Source organism: Impatiens glandulifera, chromosome 7 (genome assembly GCF_907164915.1).
Source record: "Impatiens glandulifera chromosome 7, dImpGla2.1, whole genome shotgun sequence".
NCBI lineage: Eukaryota > Viridiplantae > Streptophyta > Magnoliopsida > Ericales > Balsaminaceae > Impatiens > Impatiens glandulifera.
In genome coordinates, this window is record NC_061868.1 from 38449135 (window position 1) to 38461873 (window position 12739).

Here is a 12739-nt window from a genome sequence, read left to right on the forward strand (position 1 = left end):
GACGCCTTGCTTCAGCAGTAGTCTGAATCCCGATTTTGGATTTTCAAAATTCAATTTTGAATTTTTTCTATTTAAGGTTGATTGATTTATTCTAACATAAATTGAAAGCTTGGAAAGGATCCTAGGATCAATTTCCAATACTAAAATCCAACAAACATGTAGTATACAATTTACAAAAGTTGAAATATAAAATTTCAAATTCAAACTGGAAGTATGAATTAAAGGGTGATTGAAAGCATACCAAAGATTGAAGAACACTCCTTAGATTTTAAAGAAGTTTTTGGGATGTCTGGATTCAAATTTTAGAGTTTTATACATAATTTTTGAAAAATAAAAAACTTGGAGTTTTAATGGAGGATTTTCTAAATTCTTTGATTTAGGGCTTGAGATGTTATCTCTTAACTTCAAATTTGTTTAAAGAGGCTATTTATAGTCTCCTAAAGTCTATTGGATGACTCAAGTGGATCGAATCGGCCAAAAACCATTAATGACGTTTTTGGTGCTCTTCAATATCCCACCAACTAATAAGAAAACCCTAGAAAGAGAGAGAAAAACTCTAGAGATTTTTAAGGAAGCGCGATCGACACAAGCGGCACATCACGGCACGATTGGCACGATAGGCACATACGACACGATCGGCACATGTGACATGATATTGTCTTGAGTCGAAAGTCATCAAATCGGCACCGAAATCACCATTGATCAAAGGAAGCGCGATCGGCACGGGCGGCATGGACGACATGATTGGCACAGGCGGCACAACCCGATCTGCACGGACGACACAATATTGTCTTGCATCGTAAGTGAGCCATTAAGTTTCTCTAGTCTAGGGTTTCTTGTGCATTTGCAAACATCGCTGAAATTGCCCTTGATTGCGGTTTATCTGTGATCATTTCTTAGGTTTTCTACAATAACTCTGTTCTTTTTCTCTATATTTGTCATCATGAGGAAAGGAAAGAACAAAAGTAATAAATCTAAAGAAGGTAGGGAGTTTGTGCTGAAAGGAATTAAGGAAATAGCAATCAAAGAAATTGAAAGAATTGCTGAAGAAGTCATCAAAAAATAGCAGAAAAATAACACAATTAAGGAATCTGCTCCAACTACTGCTGGGAAAATTTTTGTAGAAAATAATGCGGAAAACAAGGGGATAATGAAGGAGTTTGGAAGATACGATATAATGAAAGAGATAATTTGTTTGAGCTCAAGAATCATATTACAAAGCTCCTTATGCATGCCAAAAAAGGAGAAATTATCATTAATAAGGAGAAAATACGGTAGATTATAATTGAACTCAACATCCATTATCTTCAAGACTGGAATCTACTAAAAAAAGAAGAATGTGAAGAAATTGTTCAATGGTCAGTTGCTACAATGAAGGAGCTGATGAAGGCTCCAAAATCTAAGTCATATACTATCAGGAGCAACTCGACATAAAAAATTACTGAAGTCTGGAAGAACTACAATGCAAAAATTAGAAGATCATGCCTATAAATGAAAAATCTACTTGGGTAATACACAAACAAAAGTGGAGGTACTGAATTCTCTATTTGAATTTAAATTTTCTACTGAAGTAGATGAAAACTGTATAAAGAAATGGGAAAATATAGTTGTGGGAAACTACATATGAAAAAACAGAGTATCCTTTCCAATTACTAAATATGCACTGTTAAAACAATGGGAAGAAAAATGGCTGGAGAAGATTTCAGCAAATGTCCATGATCTATATTTCCTTAAATTCAAGAAGGGTTCTACTCTGGAGGAAATTCTAGGAAATGAGCATACATATATAGGATCCAACTGTATGAAGTTGGAAAAATGGTCTGAAGACTTGAACCTATTGAGTAAGCCAAAGGAAACTGCACAAATATGGTTCAAGCTCTGGAATATACCTGCACATATGTATAATTTTGAAGCCCTTAGTTATTTTACAGGTTTATTGGGTAGACCATGATACATGGACCCCAATACTGAAGGAGGAGAGCACATATCATTTGCTAGAATTAGCATTGAGGTGCTTCCTAGAAGAACACTACCGAATAGTATGACAGTAGTAGACAAAAAAGGAAAACCTACTATCATGGAAATCACTTTTGAGTGGAGGTCATACAATTACACTTTCTACAAAACCTTCCAACATACAAGGCCAAATTATGATTTAGCTAAGGAAGAAAATCAAAAAATTCATAAAGGCCAGAAAGTAAAGATGCAAGAAAATGAAACAGAGGTGCCTATTATCAAAGAGAAAAATGTGGTTAAGGAACATGAAACAGAAGATAAAGAAAATTTTGTAAAAGAAGAAAACAATACGAAGATGGAGGTGGAACCTCAACCTATTCATGTTGAAGAGATAGTTGAGGAGTCTCAATCAAATCAAGTTGAAGTGGTTACTGATGAAAATAGAGAGTAAGATACTCACATTAATAAAGAGGAAGACGAGAATTCGAAGGTTGATACAAAGGAATCTAAAGTTGCTGAGGATTCTAAAGCTGAAGATGAAGGAAATAGAGACAATGATCTCAAAATTCAAGTTGAGAACAATTATTTCTATCAAATCAGAATGGGTTCATGTAAAGAAAGAAATCAAAATGAGAATATAAAGTATTCATCAACCTCTTCAATTCATCCCCTTTTCATTTCAAGAGAAAGGGGAAGAGGAAGGAAAATGGGAAGATGAAGACAATCTGTTGAAACATCATGTTGGTATGGAAATAAAAATCCTGATTGAAATAATTAGGATTTGATACAGTTTGTAATATCTATTTATTGTATGCTTAATTGCTTCTAATCAAGTTCTTTAGGGTTGTTTGATTGTCATCTTTTAATCATAGCTAGTGTTTGTCTAGCTTTGATTCTTGACCCTCCCACTTTTGAGATTTTAATGAAATGGGTTTAACCATTTTCTAAAAAAAAATCTCACTTACTGGAATATGGATTATTCATCCCTATTGATGCAAGGGAAATGATCACCGAAGTAAGGTGATCATTTCAGCTTTTGAATCAACTAATTAGGTTGAATATCGACTATATTCCAATTTTGGAGAATTAAAGGATGAAACATCATCCTTATCCATTCGGTGTTGCGATGAAGAACACGTTGGCGGCCAAAAATAATACCATTTCGAGCATGTTCGGTGATCGCGGGACGTTCCGTCAGCGGTCCGTTAAGCGACGTTGGCGTTTGGGTGTTCCGTTAGTGATTCAGTTGACATGGTGTTAACTGACCGGGTGTGGTGTGGGCGCACGTTCCCTCCTTTGCAGCGGGCTACACGGTCAGCCTTAGAGCGCCAACGCTCATCCAATGGTCCTGGTGCTGGTTGTAATTGTTTTTCACAATTTCGGCCACATATGATCACTGCTATATTTTTTATTTTAAAGCTTAAGAATTTGTTTGAAATTGATTTTTTTTCCAGCCTTTTAGATTTAATTTTGATCTTTTTAAATAAAAAAAATATTAAAATAAATATGAAAAAAATTTTCTAATTTATTTTAATTTAATTTTGTATAACTTTAAAGTTAAAAAAATAATTTTGGGGAAGAAATGAGTACTCATTTTCATCCTAAATTATTAATCCCTTAATTGTTTCTAAAATTATTTTAGGATAAAATGAGTACAACATTTATCCCAAATAATTTTATTTTTTATTTTGTCCATTTCCTTTAAATAATTAGGATTAAATTATCACAATAATTAATATAATTAATTGTTTTAATTAGGTTTTGACCATAAGTTAATTATTTTGATTTTATTTTTTCAAAAATAAATCAATATAATTATTTTATTTTTATAAATTGATGTGTAGATTTTTAGTGTTTACAAAAATATTAAAAATTATTTAAATTAAAATAAAGTTAATTGCTTTGTTCTATCGTGGTGAACCGAATTTTTGGCAATACTAATGGCTGCAAGATTATCATAAAAAACCTTAATTATAGTATCATTAATAACACCAATATCTTTTAGAACTCTAACGGCTCAAAGTACTTCACATAACCCAAGTGTAAGAGCTCTCAACTCTGCTTCGACACTACTTTGAGATACAAGCGATTGTTTCTTGCTTCTCCACGTCACAATATTACCCCACACATAAGTACAATAAGCCGAAGTAGATTTTCTATCCATGATGTCTCCGACACAATCAACATTCATATAAATTAACACATCATTGCTTTCATTTTTAAGGAACGTTAATCCTTTACCAGGAGTGCCTTTAATATATCTCAAAATTCGATAAACAACATCCATATAATCTTGAGTAGGGTTATTCAAGAACTGAATCACAACACTTACCGATAAACTAATATCGGGACGAGTGTGTGATAAATAGATTAGACGACCTCCTAGTCTCTGATATTTTCCTTTATCAACTAAGACTTCATATTTTCTTGATCCAATCTTGTTATAAGGGTCCATAGGAGTGTTAATAGATTTACAACCGAGCATTCATGTTTATGTCAATAAGTCTAAAGAGTATTTTCTTTGAGACATGAAATTACCTTTAGATGACCGGGAAATATCCATGCCAAGAAAGAACTTAGGATGTCTAAGATCTTTAGTGTCAAATTCTCTCGCTAATGTCTTTTTCAAGACTGGAAGTTCTGCCTCATCATTACCTATAAGTATAATATCATCAACATATACAATAAGAATTTCTACATTCTTTTCGTTTGATATTTTGATGAACATAGTGTGATCAACTTGACTTTGAGAATATCCAGAATTCATGACTGATTTGGTAAACTTATCAAACCACGCTCGTGGGGATTGTTTAAGTTAGTACAATAATTTGTGTAGTCTACAAAACTTATTTTCAAGTGACTTAGATTTCGAACCTGGTGGAATTTCTATGTATACTTCCTCTTCTAAATCTCTATTTATAAAGGCGTTTTTAACATCAAGTTGGTACAACGACCAATCTTTATTTGCTGTCAAAGTAAATACGATTCTAATAATATTTAGTTTGGCTATGGGAGAAAACGTCTCCTAATAGTTAATACCATACGATTGAGAAAACCCTTATGCAACAAGTTGTGGTTTAAAACGTTCAATTGTTCCGTCGGCATTATATTTTATCTTAAAAATTAATTTACACTCAATCTCCTTATTATTCGAAGGCAAGTGACAAATAGACCAAGTACCATTCTTCTAAAGAGCTTGCAATTCATCTAATACTATCTCTTTCCAATGAGAATATTGAAAAGATTCATCAACATTGTTGGAAACCTGTACATTATCATGAGAGACAAGACAAGATCGATCATAAGATACAAAATTACCAATCGGGTGTTGAGTACAAGATCTCTGTCCTCTTATCCAAGCAATATGTAAATTAAGAATATCATCAACATACCTAGGATCAAGTGAAATGCTAAGACCTGGGTGTTCTTGTGGAGTTGGATTCAGCCCCGACATTGACGATTGATGTGATGAAGAGTGTGTTCGGTCTTCAGATGATATCGATTTATGAGTAGAGGTGGAAGTGGAAGAAGTGGGAGTGTGATAATAATAGTGGAAGATAGAGAATTATCAAATGGTTCTATAATGGGGGTGGAAGATTGTGGAAAATATTGATATTCATCTAGATTCTCCTCTGAATATCGGAAGCCAAAAAATAAGGTTGATTCTCAATAAATGTAACATCCATGGTGGTGTATACTTTCTTAGTGGAAGGAGAATAACAATGATATCCCTTTTGGAATGGTGCGTAACCAATGAATATGCATTTTTCAGATTTAAGATCAAGTTTGCTTCTATCGTGATGGATGTGAACAAATGAGGCACACCCAAACACTTTAGGAGGTAGAGTTGAAAAAATGACTTTAGTATGTGGAAAAAATGATAAAATACATTGGATTGGAGTTTGAAATTTGAGTATTTTTGAAGGAATTCAATTGATAAGATAAGTTGTCGTAGAGACGACATCCCCCTAAAAATATTTAGACACATTAGACAAAAATAAAAGAGATCGTGTAACCTCGAGAAGATGATGGTTCTTGCATTCGGCAACCTCATTTTGTTGAGGTGTGTTAACACATGAACTACGATGAATTATTCCTTTAATGGAAAGAAATTGACCAAGAGTGTGATTAAAAAACTCTTTGGCATTGTATGTTTTTATGTCAAGTATTCCACATTGGAATTGTATTTGAATCATTGTGTGGAATCGTTTAAAAATTTCGTTGACTTCTGATTTTTCTTTCATTAAAAATAACCAAGTCAAACGAGTGTGATCATCCACAAATGAAACAAATCAACGTTTACCGGTTAAAGTTTTTATTCTCAATGGACCCCAAACGTCAATGTGAAACAATGAAAAAGCTTTATATGAAATGTACTATAATCGATGAAAAGGAACACGATAATGTTTAGCAAATTGACACACTTCACATTAAAATGAACTAAATTTTGCATTAAAAAATAATTCTGGAAAGAGTTTGGCAAGATACATAAAATATGGTGACCTAATCTATAATGCCATAACATGATTTTAGCATTTTGATCCGAAGTGACATTAAGAGTAGTAGAAAGCAAACTAGAGTCCCGAACACAACTCAATATTGCCAATCGTCGTTACCGAATTCGTATCCTGAAACACACAATAATGAGGATAAAAATTAACATTGCACTTTAAATTCATAGTGAGTCTTATAATAGATAATAGGCTACAATCGAGATCTGGTACATATAGAACCGTCTTAAGAAATAATTTGGGATTTATATAAACTAGACCAAACCGAAATATTTTAATTGACGTTCCATTAGCGATTCTAATTCCGGGAATTCTTGGCATTGTGTAAAATTAGATAAAATTGACTTGTCACCTGCCATATGATCAGAAGCACCTAAATCAACAATCCAATTTCCAGATTTTTTATTTAATTCACAATGCATACCTACTTTTTTGATACTACCAAATAGTTCTTTACCATTTTCATTTAAATCAGTATGCTCTTCATTTCTGGAACCAAACAGGGCTGAACTACGGCCAGTTGTTTCGGACTGAGAGTTGTTTGTATTTTGGGAAGAATCAAATAGTCCCTGATTGGAGCAATGACGGACGATTTAGAATTTATTTGAAGTTGAAGCACTTCTTGTCGAACTTCAAAAAACACTTATCCAGACTCGGCGTGGACTTCATCGCCATTATCTGACATCTAACCGGTTCAAATACATGTTTCAAACCGAAGAAGTATTTGTATATTCTTCTTCTCTATGTATTCCGTTTATAAAGTTCATCATCCTTTGTACAATATCGTTGGTTGTCTTCAAAAGAGTCAACTAGTTGCCAATGTTTATCTAGAGTACTAAAATACCCATCTACATCCATTGAATCACTCTACTTGAGTTTGTGTATAATCAATTCAACTTGAAATAGTTTAGAGTTATCATCAACATAGGAATATCGAGATTTAGCTGTATCCCAAACTAATTTTGTTGTTAAGTGATTTATGTAGTTTTCCCCTATTTTTGGAGTCATCGAATTAAGTAGCCAGGACATAACTTGATGGTTCTCTCTGTTCCATGATTCATAGTTTGAATCTGTAACTACTGGACTAGGAGGAATTCTAGTGATGAATTTCTCCTTTCCTTTGTCATAAATGTATATTCGAAATGCATTAGCCCAAGTTGTAGGATCCTTCCATAGATTCTGAAATACTTGTCAAATGGTTAATTTCTATGACTACAAGTGAATTACCTGAATTATGGGAAGTTTCTGCAGTACGAAGAGAAGATGAAGATGAACCTGCTTTAGACTTAGTCATTGTTGTTATCTGAAAGAGGATACAGGTGATGTTGAAGACTGTTGTGGCTTCAGGGAATTGGACTTCCAGAAGGAAGACAAACAAATCTGGGGTTTGGACTACCGAAAAGATGAACGAGACGGTTAGCAGAGCGGTTACAAGCGTAACAGGTCTTATACCATGATGAATTTAAAAGGTAACAAAGAAAGAAATTATCTAGAGAATATTCTCCAATTTTTCATTGACGGTAAATGTATATTGCATTATTATTTATACAATATAAGTTATAGGTATTGGTTACATTTGTTGAAATTTTTAGAGTCACTAGTATAATAAATAATTGTACAATTATCATATTTAATATAAGTCAAAATAATGTGATCTTATGTGATTAAGTTTATGACTTATGGGTGTATTTGTCATGAATATAAAGTGAGGATACCTAAGTGGCATTTCTAATTTTATGAAGAGGCTGAATTAGAAATAACCTAACTATAATAACTAATTTAATGTTAGTTATATGTAACGGTAATGGTCCCCATTTGAAGTATGGTCAATTCTCTTTTGCGTCCCCATCAACAGAGAGAGAAACCTATTAACGTATTTGAAGAACCATTCCATATAAATAAAGTTCAAGGAAAGAGATTAAAGAATCATGCAAATCCATGCAAATTTTAAGAAAAATAAGATTCATGATTCATCAAATTAAGATACGATTCCGCTGCATTTAGATTTTAATTTCTCACACATTAAATTAGGATTTAAATTATGATAATTCTAACCATTGGTATCACAGTCATCCTAATTTTATTATTTGAGAAAATTATAGATATATATGCAATATGCATGAAATTAATATGCATTCAATTATATATATATTTAAGTTTATGGATGGGTCAACTCACAATTCAACCCAAATATTCATTTACTCTCACATATATATTCAAATTAACCACAACTCTTAACCCGACAATCCGAACACTTTAAAATTTAAGCAACATTATATATATATATATATATATATATATATATATATATATATATATATATATATATATATTTTTTTGTTAAAAAGTTAAAGTTATATTATTAAAACGTCTCGTTCATCAAATTTAGTGTTGAATTAAAAATATGAAGTCTTATTAGTCTAGTTGGTTAAAGGGTTGTACTTGTTTTTGTTATGTTGTAAGTTCGAAACATACCTATAGCATTTTTAATTTTATTATTAATCGTTTTAAGTTTATGGGCGGGTCAACCCACAATCCGATCTAAATATTCATTTACCCGTTTTAAGTTTATGGGCGGATCAATCCACAATCCGATCTAAATATTCATTTACTCTCACATATATATCAAAATTAATCACAGCTCACGACCCGAAAATCCGGACACTTTGAAAATTAAGCTATATATATATAGATTAGTTAATTAAAAAGTAGCGTTATCAAATTTGGTATTGAATTTAAAATCTGATTTTAATTGATGTTTAATATTTATTTTTCTCTCTCTTTAATATGATTCTCTTTCACACATACTTTTACTCCTCATCCACTTCTTTTATTCTTTCTCCATTATTAAATATTTATTTATTCTCACATATATATTAAAATTAATCACAGCTCTTGACTTGACAATCCGGACACTTTAAAATTTAAGCTATATATATATTAGTTAATTAAAAAGTCGTAAATTAATTAATTAAAAAATGGCGTTATCAAATTTAGTGTTGAATTTAAAATATAATTTTAATTAATGTTTAATATTTATTTTTCTCTCTTTTTAATATAATTCTCTTTCACATTCACTTTTACTCCTCATCCACTCCTTCTATGCTCTCTCCATTATTTTTTTATCGTCTTCTTTATTCTTTTTCTTTTTTCTATATTTTTTGACATGTTATTTCTTATCTTTCCTCATTTAGTACATATAATTTTTTTTTTGTATAAGATTCAATAAAAATAAAATTGTAATTCAAATTATTATAAGTTAATTTTCTTTTATTTAAGTGGATATATATAAATTGCATTTGTGATGTGATTTAATATTTATTTATTAGTTCTCATTGTTTTATTTAGCATGATATTTTATAATATTAGTGATTCTTATTTAATTAATTTTAATATAAGATAAAAAAAAATTATATCAAAATTAAATAAACAAAATATATTGACATAAATCAATAATTATTAAAATTAGTTTTATTCAAATAAACACATTAAAATTTATAGTATAAACAAACCAAATTATATCGCATGACTTGGTATAGAGCGGTGTCGAAATAATCAATATATATATATATATATATATATATATATATATATATATATATATATATATATATATATATATATATATATATATATATATATATATATATATAAATAAAGAGAATAAAAAATTAAATATAAAATTTATTAATATTTTTTATTTTGACTAATTATTTTTTATTTTTCTTATTTATTTATTTTTATATTTATATATATATATATATATATTGAATTAATTTATTTATTTATATATTTTTTAATTAAGTAATATTAGGAAAAGAATAAACAAAATTAATAAACTATATAAATATATAAAAATTATTAATTAATGTATAAGTAAAATATTAGCAATAGTGATTCTTCCATCCAAATCAAACACTTTCAATGGTAATGATAATTATTATAAGTTTTAACGAAATAGCTTGTATCGATTATACTCATTCTCATTTCACATATTTATTAATTTCATTCCTATTTCAATTCCTTTATTTGAACCAAGCGCCCCTAAGTTCAACTTCATCATTATTCAACTAAAATAAAAGTTGAAGAAGAGAAATGATCATAGTAGTCGAGTGGTAATTTCCTTTATGCCTGTAGCTCGTCTTATTCATCGAGGGGATATAATTCGGTTGAGCAAATGGCAACACAATTAATGATTTTATCCGAAAGCGAGCTGACTTAGACCATCAACTAACTTAAGTCGTCTATAAAAAAGATCCCCGATCAAGATAAAGAACAAAAACTAAATCTCAAGCAAAGAATCAACCTCCTTCATAATCTACCAATAAAATATTTCAAGATTCTTTTAGTTTTTTAGATATCTTTCTACATAGCCTCTAAACTCAGTTTTGGTTCATCTAAAATCTTCAACAAATTATGAATATTCTACAACTCACTATAAATTATCATTAACGTATTTGAAGTATGGTCAATTCTCTTTTGCGTCCCCATCAACAGAGAGAAACCTATTAACGTATTTGTATTTGAAGAACCATTCCATATAAATAAAGTTCAAGGAAAGAGATTAAAGAATCATGCAAATCCATGCAAATTTTAAGAAAAATAAGATTCATGATTCATCAAATTAAGATACAATTCTGATGCATTTAGATTTTAATTTCTCACACATTAAATTAGGATTTAAATTATGATAATTCTAACCATTGGTATCACAGTCATCCTAATTTTATTATTTGAAAAAATTATAGATATATATGCAATATGCATGAAATTAATATGCATTCAATTATATATATATATATATTAACAATTTCAAATCATATTAATAATATTATTAGGAATAAATATATTGATTTTGATAATATTATTAAAATTATATATTTTAGATTTGAAATTTCAAATAGGATTATATATTTATTTATATATATATATATATTATATATCTTTTATTAAGATTTTTATATCTTCAAATTAAGATGGTACGATGTTATCATGAAGATTGATATGAAGAGATATTTGAATTATCTCATAAGATCCCAGATTTAGAAATATTTAGATTCTTTTAGATGATGTTTTCGATTATATAATATTGGTTTAGATAATTTCAAACCATAATATTATAAATATATATATTGATTTTGATAATCAATTTGATGAAGAATATATATATATATATATATATATATATATAAATATATATATATATATATATAAATATATATATATATATGTATATATATATAAATATATATATATATGTATAAATATATATATATATATATATATATATATTAGATTATGAAAATTTTAATCAGAAAGATATATCTTTTAATTAAGATTCATATATTTTGAATTTGATTAAATTTTATGATGTTTTGATAATTGATTTTATGAAGATAAAAATATTTGAAATTTGGTCAAATAAATTTTAAAGATTTATTATTTAATTTATTAATATGAGACATTACAAATTTCAAAATCAGTTAAGATTTGGCCTACGGTATAATTTTATTTTTTATAATAAAATAAATTACATGTTTCTTGGAAAATTATATATTATTGATTTGGGTTATATACTATAATATGACATTTAAATTTAAAATAATGATATTATTGTTGATTATTTGGATTGTATTTATTGATACAAATAATCACCAACTAATAATTAATTGACAGAATTGCATTAATACTTGTGATAATAAATATGTAATAATTATAAAGTCTTATTTATGTGAATAATTAATTCATCCAAAGATAGATTGATTATTGACATGTCTTATTATTAATGTTTGATCATTACATCAAAATACTATTAGCAATTAATATTACTGTCCAAAGAGATATTAATGTTGCATTAAGTATTTTGAGATGGGATAAATCATTATTTGAATTTAGTTGTTACTTAAGTTTATAATAAATGTGAGCACCTATTTTATTGAATATTTTAAGTGATTAAGGGCTATAATTTTTATTATGTCAAATTAAAGATAGTTTTTTTAGACGAGACTGCAATATTTTTTTTAAGGATATTGAGTTTGAGGGGAGAAATGATTATGTCTTTAAAAATGATTTAGATCAATAATTCTTATTGTGGGATATTTGATTTATATCTTAAGTGTTTTTGACATTGATAAGGATTTTATTGATATTGATGATAATGTTCAAAAATTAAGAGTAACAAGATAATATTGATCAAATTCATTAAGTACAAACTCAACAACCTCAAAATCAGGTGTCTTTTATTACAATTTAGTTTAATTGATTTACTCTTT